Below are 9,163 nucleotides of genomic sequence, written 5' to 3'. Positions count from 1 at the left end.
GATTCAAATCCTGCATATTTTTACATCGTTTTCATCTATATGATCTCAAATATTTAGATATATAAAAATCCTCTCATAATTTATAGTGTCTCCTTTTAATATTTGCTTTGTTTTATATATTTTGCTTTAATTTTTATTCTGTAAATATGCTATTTTTACATATTCTTCAGAGATTATAGATTTTAAAGCATAAAAGACTATTTTGCTTTCAAATTTCACTTTATATTCTATTATTCTATCTATACATTATTTTTGCATTTTCTTGCTATACTTTACCTATTCCTTTTATGTTCAACAATTTATTTTCTTTTCGTTTTTGGTATATTTCTCACCTTACTGAAAATACCATTGTTTTGTTTGCAACATTCTCTTGCCTGGGAATAATATTCCTAAATGTTCTTTTCTCTTATGGGTTATATTTCTCTGTTTTCTAAGATCCAAGTTTGCAGTGAGAGGTCTGATACTAGAGTGTTGATTTTTTTTTTTAAAGATTTTATTTATTTATTTGACAGACAGAGATCAGAAGTAGGCAGAGACACAGGCAGAGAGGAGGCAGAGAGGAGGAAGCAGGCCCCCTGCCTAGCAGAGAGCCCATGTGGGGCTCGATCCCAGGACCCCGAGATCATGACCCGAGCCGAAGGCAGAGGATTAACCCACTGAGCCACCCAGGCACCCCTAGAGTGTTGATTTTTGTTTTGAAGTCCACATATTATTTCGGACTGATCAAATAATTTTCTCTTTACTACTAAATCTCAGAGATTTTACAAAGGTATATTTAGATATAGATCCTTTTTTTCTCTCTTTAAACTTGCCTAGCACTTAGAGACTTATATACACTGAATTCAAGATTTCCTTTGATTCAGTAAAATGCACTGTTTCTTTAACTCATATTGTTTTTCCCGAAGTTGTTTTCTTCATATGCTCTAAACTTATTTTTTAATAGATTTTATTTTTTAGTATAGTTTTGGGTTCATAGCAAAATTGAGCAGTAGGGAAGCAGAGGTTTCCCATATACCTGTTGCCTTCCACATAGGGATAATCCTCTCATTATCAATATCTCCCATCAGAGCAGTGCATTTGTCATAATTGAGGTGCATTGTAATAACTGAGGAACCTACACTGATACATCATTATTAGTTGAAGTCCAAAGCCTACATTAGAGTTAATTCTTGGTGTTGTACATTTATAATGGCGTGTATCCAACATTAGAGTTTCATACAGAGTACTGTCACTGCTCTAGAAATCCTCTGTACTCTGTACTCTACCTATTTATCCCTTTTTCCCCTGTAACCCCTGGCAACCACTTATTATATATTTTGTATCTATATCTATCTATCTATCTATCTATCTATTTTTTTTTTTTTTGGTCTCCATAGTTTTGCTTTTTCCAGAATTTCACATAGTTAGAATCATATAGTATGTAACCTTTTCAGATTGGTTTCTCTCACTTCATAATATGCATTTAAGTTTCCTCCATGTCTTTTCATGGCTTGATAACTCATTTATTTTTAGTGTTGAATAATATTCCATTCTCTGGGTGTACCACAGTTTGTTTGTCTATTAGACCACTAAAAGACATCTTGGTTGCTTCCAATTTTTGGCAATTATGAGTATAATTGATGCTATTAACATCCATGTATAGTTTTCTGTTTAGACATAAATTTTCAATTCATTTGTATAAATACCAGGAAGTACTCTTGCTGTTATGAATATGTTTAATTTTATAATAAACTGCCAACTGTCTTCCAAAGTCGCTGTACCATTTTGCATTCCTGTCCATGATGAATGAGAGTTCCTGTTGCTCCACATCCTCACAGCATTTGATGGTGTCAGTGTCCTGGATTTTGGTCATTATAATAGGTGTATAGTGTCATCTCTAAATTTTTTTTTTTTTAAAGATCTCATTTATTCGACAGAGAGATACACAGCAAGATAGGAAACACAAGCAGAGGGAATGGGAGAAGGAGAAGCAGGTGTCCCGCTGAGCAGACAGCCCGATTCAGGGCTCAAACCCAGGACCGTGGGATCATGACCTGAGCCGAAGGCAGACGCTTAATGACTGAGCCACCCAGGTGCCCCTCTAAATTTTTTATTCGTGATTTTCTTTAATTTTTTTCCTATGTGTAATGAAACAACTTCTTCACTTGATTTTCCAGGACACAATTGTTTCTTTCCTCCTTCTCCTTCTCTTCCTTCTCCTCCTTCCTCTTCTTTTTTGGCCGATATATTATTTTTTTGTTAATTCTAATTCTATTTTAATTTTCAGATATTAGCTTTATGTTTGTCTGCTTTAGAGTCTCATTGTTTTGATCATATATCCTCTTACTGCAGCCTTTATTAGTGGTCTTTTTCTTCTTCTTTTTTTTTTTTCTTCCATTAGCTTTGGCCCAGTGGGAACATGTGTATAGATTGGTTTGCCTAGCTTCTCTGTTTTGGATCCCTGATTCTTCTCACCTTGCCTTTTCTCCTACTTCTTCTGGTAGATCTGGTAGTTTTTTCTCCTGGAAAGGTGAAATAGATGTGGATTAGTAGATGTGGAAAGTAAGACAGAAATTTATTTTCCGGTTGTCCAGCCAACCTCAGGAGGACAGACAAGCTGGAATCTCTTTATCAAGGTAGGGATGGAAAATCTATCCTGGGGTATTTATAGCTGTGAGAGAGAAGGAACAATCAGATTGTCATGGTCTTGTTCTATGCTTATTGAATTAGACCAGGATGGTCATTTTGCTTCAGCACAGCAGCCCACGCAGAGTCAGCCAACCTCTCATACATTGACATTTGAGAGAGTTCTTCTCCATTTGCAGAAAGATCCATGTTCATCTTGCTGGGCTGTCTCAGGCTGCCACAGGGCCTGCATCTTTACCTGGGACCACAACAGAGAGAGAGTAGCTGGTCTTCATTTCCTCTCCCTGACATTGTTCACAATGGTAACTATGTCTGCTTTTTAAAAAGATCAATTCTTAGGTATATTTGTGACCTCTCCAAGCTCCCCAAGTAAGCCCTACTATTTTTTTTAATGATATATAATTAAGAGAAAACATTGTATAAGTAAAAGGTGTATGTGTTGATTTGAAACATTTATATATTGCAATATGATTATCACTGTAGTGTTAGCCAACACCTTTATTGTGTCATATAATTATCATTTCTTTTTTTTTTGTGATGAGAACAATTAAGATCTAATCTCCAGTATTTTTTTTTTAAGTAGAGTTCCCTCAACTGGGAGGCAGAAGGGGACATAAACTTGTAATTAGGCTGCTAATTTCTCTCTCTTCCCTCCCTACACCTTAATTTGGAGAATCTGAAACCCAGAGAAGATAAGTGAACTGTCCAGGATTACAGGATTATAATTAATGCTAGGTACTTAAAAACATACTGATTGAGTAAAGAAATGTAATAGACATAGAAGTACTTATTGATTCAAAGCTTACCATAATAATGGAATGCTTTAAGCATCACTGGAAAACTAGGGATGATGTAAGAGTCACCTTCAGCTGCATGAGCAATTTGCTCAGGATTCACATTTGGTATACTTTTGAACGTTAAAAGGACTACCCATGGTGTAAATCCTCTGGGCTCACATATAATGACATCGGCTTAATGAAACACATTTTCCTAATGAAGAGTGAGGGATAGCAAGTTGACTTGAACCACTATGTAGGTGAGTAGCTGTTATAAACTTAAGCAATCAGCATTAAACTTATTAGTGACAATTAGTATGCACAGCTTATTCAGCATATTCAATTAGCACCTTAATGTATTTGGATTATATTAAGTGAGAGGATGATCTTTTAGTATAATTAGTAAGTGAAGTGAGAAAAAAAATTCATCTGAGACTCTCACTAGAAGGACCTTATTAATTTGCTGAAGCAAAGCTTAAATAATTCTTGTGAACTTCTAGATATTTGTTTGATTTGTCAGTATCAGGTAAGCCAGTACTGTTAAATAGAAGTGTATGTAGTGATGGAAATAGTCTGATGTCCAAGATGGTAGCTACTAGCACATGTAGTTAATGAGCTCTATTTTTCACAATTAAAAAACTCCAGCTTTATTGAGATATAATTTATATACCATAAAATTCACCTATTTAAAGTGTATGACTTGATGGTTTTCAGTATACAGACTTTTGCATCCATCCCCACAATATAATTTTAGAACATTTCCATCATTCTAGAAAGAAAACCCGTACCCATTAGCAGTCACTCTCTATTCTCTCCACCTCTAACTCAGTGCTGGGCAAACTCTAATCTACCTTCTTTCTCTATAGAGCTGCCTATTCTGGACATTTCTTACCAGTGGAGTTATACAATATGTAGTCTTTTGTGACTGGCTCCTTTCACTTGCATAATGTTTTTAATGAGTTCTTTAAATCAGGCTAATGTTGAAATCTAAAATTTTAATTTGTTTAAGTAGCCATAGATGGACAGTATAGACCAAGTTGCTCAAATCTTTGGAACTGCCAAATAAGTATTTCTCAAGTGTGAGGAGGTATTTGATTTTTCTTGGATAATATTTTATTTGCATAATGTCTTATAATTCAAAAGATTCTCAACATTACCCTATGATTTTAGTATTATTTTCATTTTGCAGTTGATATAAGGCTCTAAAAAATAACATATGAAGTCACATAATTAATAACTGTATTTTTATTTTTGATTATTTAATTCCAGTTTTATTGCATTCTGATCAGAGAATGTTGCTTGTATTATTTTAACATTTTGAAATTATGATTTTTACTGTGGCCTAATGGTCAGTCATTTTATTATTGTTCTGTGTAAATGCAGGTTGTAGTTTTTATTTTCGGGAACAGAGTTTGATCTATATTTATTTAGTCCTACTTTACATCATTTAGGTATTCTGCATTATTCCTCTCTGTCAAAGACTAAAAGAGGTGACCAAAATCCTACTACTTTTTTGTTTTTCATAACACCTATAGTTTTTGTTTTATGATTATTGATGCTATCTCTTTTAGTGCACTGACAGTCATGATTTTTAAAAATTATTTCTACAAACATCTCCTTTTCACATTATATAGTGACCTTTTTCTTATTTATGTTTTATGACATAAATTAAAGCAAACTGATATTAAGGTTACAACCTATTCTTTCTTTCTTCCCTTCCTTCCTTACTCCTTCCATTCCCCATCTTCCCTCCTCTACCTCTCTCCCTTTTTCTCTTCTTCCCCGCTTCCTTCTCTTTCTACATTTGTCTGAAATACGTTTGTCCAATCTTTTCTTCCCTTCTTAAAGATATGAATTTAATCCATATGATAGGTGTATTTGAATCTAGTTCTTTGAAATTAATTATATTTTTTTTACTGCTTTCAAAAATTATTATAGTCCATATTCTTCACTTTCATTGTATAATTCTTTATATTTAGGAGATAATAGCTATATTTAAAAAGGCTTGCATTTTTGTTCTAGTAGTTAACTTTATAACTACTATGTTATATAATTTCCTTAATTCTTTCATAGTTCAGACATTACCTTTTTCTTCCCTGCTATGAACAATCATAAAACTAATGCATTTCTCTCCCTTTCTCCTTTCTTTCATCACTCTATTTTATTAATTTTTTTCATTTTTACTACTTTCCTTTATAATAATAAATATTTATACTTTTTTATTCTCTTGAAGGCTTTAAAACATCTTTTGAATCCTAGTTGCTAAGATGAAGAAATTAGTATACCTATTCTAAATCCAATCTGCCTTCCTCGTCTGCTCTCAATTTAAGTTACTTTATTTTTAAGTGTCAGAATGTATAGCATATAATACATTTCATGGGATAGAAGATGTCACCTATTGTGAGAAGTAATATAGTTTTGGAACTCATTTTCAGTGGTCTGTAAAACTAATTAACAATTATAAAAACTAAGAAAAAGAGGATTGAGGCTTTAAATTAAATACTTTGTCATTAAGTGTTTGAGACTGAAATATAAATTTGAAACATGGTATTTGAGAACCAAGAAGCAAGATTAGCTTCTAATCTGAAACTGAATAGATGTCAGTTTTCATTGTACATGCTAAAAGATGGGGAAAAAAAAAACCTAGTTGGACAATGAAAACTTGATGGGACTTTTTAAAGTTCTTTTGTTTCAACATATTTGATTTTTTTTTCAAAGATTTATTTATTTATTTATTTATTTATTTATTTATTTATTTATTTGACAGAAAGAGTGAGACACAGAGAGAGGGAACACAAGCAGGGGGAGTGGAAGAAGGAGAAACAGGCTTCCCACTGAGCAGGAAGCCTGATGTGGGGCTCCATCTCAGAACCCTGGGATCACGACCTGAGTTGAAGGCAGATGCTTAATGACTGAGCCACCCAGACACCCCTTGATTTTTTTTTTTTTAATACACAAGATGTCTTTCATACCTTAATTTATGACTTGTGCTCTATGGTTTTTGAAGACTAAGTGGTGATTATTAAGAAGCCCTATATTAATTCTTTTAGTCAAGCCCTATATAGAGAAAGTAAATTTTTGGAATGCAGAGTCACAAAATTTCCAGTAATCAAAAATGATGGATCAGAAAACCAATTTTTTTATTCTTTATTTTTGTATGTGTGCATTTCCTTAGGAGAATAAGCTTCTTGAATGGAAATAGAAGCCTAGGTAAACTTTTACAGTCAGAGCAAGAAAACCTAGCATTGTCACTTAAATGACCGCTTTATATTTTAATTCTCATAGTACTTCAGGGATATTTATCTCTTTTCTTGATATTTAGATTCCATAACTAAGAGACATTATTCTTGGATAAAAAATAAAGACAGGCTAAAGGGAGAAAATAAATTATGGAAATAAAATAGATGATCATAGTTTGCAATATATTTTAAGATTTACTATTGTCATGATTCAGGACTTAAAATTGTCAACATACTTAAGATAATATTCTTCAATTGTGTGGACTGATATATGCATATTTATATGACAGCTAGTTTTAATTAGTCCCATTTAGGTAAATATTTAGTTTGAAAAATATGAAATTATGTCAGAGAATTATAAAAAATTGAGACACTACATTTACAAATAAAAAAGAAAGGGTGAGGGTAGTAAGATAGTGACATCTTTTGTGATCTTAGTTTATTGCAAAATTTATCTTAGTATTCTCAAGATAAGACTCCCCTGGGACAAAATCATTTCTTTAAAGGATAATACTGAAGGGTGAAGATCTGCTAATTCTTTTGGGATGAACAACTTAGGTTTGATTTTAAGTCTTAAAATAATGCATCTTGCAAAAATTTTCTGTGTTAATTATTTGGAGCTTTATAGCTAAATATATTTTTTCCAAGCTCCAAAACAAGTTAAGCTACACCATTGCCCTTGAACAGTGAGTTCCCTGGGATCTGTCTCACTTATCCTTGTATATTATGGTATATGTGTGACTTCACCATCGGGAACTCAGGCTGGCTCAGTGAACATATGCAGGAAATATATATATATTTTTAATTGAATAGCATTTTAATTATTTTTATTGTGGCATGTTAGTCACCATAGAGTACATCATTAGTTTTTGATGTAGTGTTGCATGATTCATTATTTGCGTATAACACCCAGTGTTCTATGCAATCTGGGCCCTCCTTAATACCCATGACCAGGCTCGCCCCGCCCCCCAACCCTCTCTTTGTTTCCTGGAGTTCATAGTTTCTCATGGTTTGTCCCCATTCTGATTCTCCCCCTTCATTTTTCCCTTCTCCTAATATCCTTCATGCTATTCCTTATGTTCCATAAATAAGTGAAACCATGTGATAAATGACTTTCTCTGTTTAATTTATTTCATTTAGCATAATCTCCTCTAGTCCCATCCATGTTGATGTAAAAGCTGTGTATTTATCTTTTCTGATGGCTGAGAAATATAACATTCCATTGTGTATATGGACCACATCTTCATCAACCATTTGTCTGTTGAAGGGCACCTTGACTCTTCCCACATTTTGACTATTGTGGACATTCCTGCTATGAACATTGGAGTGCATATGGCCCTTCTTTTTACTACATCTGTATCTTTGGGGTAAATACCCAGTAGTGCAATTCCTGGGTCATAGAGTATTTCTATTTTCTATTTTTTGAGGAACCTCCATACTGTTCTCCAAAGGAGCTACACCATCTTGGATTCCCACCAACAGGGAGGGTTTCCCTGGAGGGTTTCCCTTTCTCCATAACCTCTCCAATGTTTGTTTTTTCTTGCCTTGTCTATTTTTGCCATTCTAACTAGTATAAGGTAGAATCTCAATGTAGCTTTGATTTGAATTTCCCTGATGGCTAATGATGATGAACACTTTTTCATGTGTCTGTTAGCCATTTGTATGTCTTCTTTGGGGAAGTCTTGTCATGTCTTCTGCCCATTTTTTGACTTGATTATCTGTTTTTTTTTGAGTGTTGAGTTTGAGAAGCTCCTTATAGATTTTGGACATCAGCTGTTTGTGTGTAGTGTCATTTGAAAATATCTTCTTCCATTCTCTGGGTTGCTTCTTTGTTTTGTTGACTATTTCCTTTGCTGTGCAGAAGTTTTTATCTTGATGAAGTCCCAAAAGTCTCCACCCCCAGATTACTAGAACTCATACAGCAATTTAGTAATGTTACAGGTTACAAAATCAATGCACAGAAATCACTTATTTTCTTATACACTTACAATAAAACTGTAGAAAGACAAATTTGAGAATTAATTCCATTTACAATAGTACCAAAACCCACAAGATATCTTGGAATAAACCAGGTAAAGGTTCTCTAGGAACTACAAAACTCTAGGAACTACAAAACACTCATGAAAGAAATTGAAGACACAGAAAGATGGAAAAACATTACATTGTCATGGATCAGAAGACTAAACATCATTAAAATGAACATGCTGTACACAGCAGTTTATACTTTAAATGCCATCCCACTCAAAATTCCAACGCATTTTTCAAAGTGCTGGAACAAACAATTCTAAAATTTGTATGGAACCAGAAAAGACCCTGAAAAAGAAATATTGAAGGAAATGTTGAAAAAGAAAAACAAAGCTGGGGGCATCCCATTGCTGACTTCAAGCTCTATTACAAAGCTGTGGTCACCAAGACAACATGGTACTGGCACAAAAACAGACACATAGAACAATGGAACAGAATAGAGAGCCCAGATATGGACTCTCAACTCTATGGCCAACTAATTTTGACAAAGCAGGAAAA

Source organism: Mustela erminea, chromosome 16, assembly GCF_009829155.1.
Source record: "Mustela erminea isolate mMusErm1 chromosome 16, mMusErm1.Pri, whole genome shotgun sequence".
In the NCBI taxonomy this organism is placed as follows: Eukaryota; Metazoa; Chordata; class Mammalia; order Carnivora; family Mustelidae; genus Mustela; species Mustela erminea.
This window is presented reverse-complemented; position numbering follows the sequence as displayed.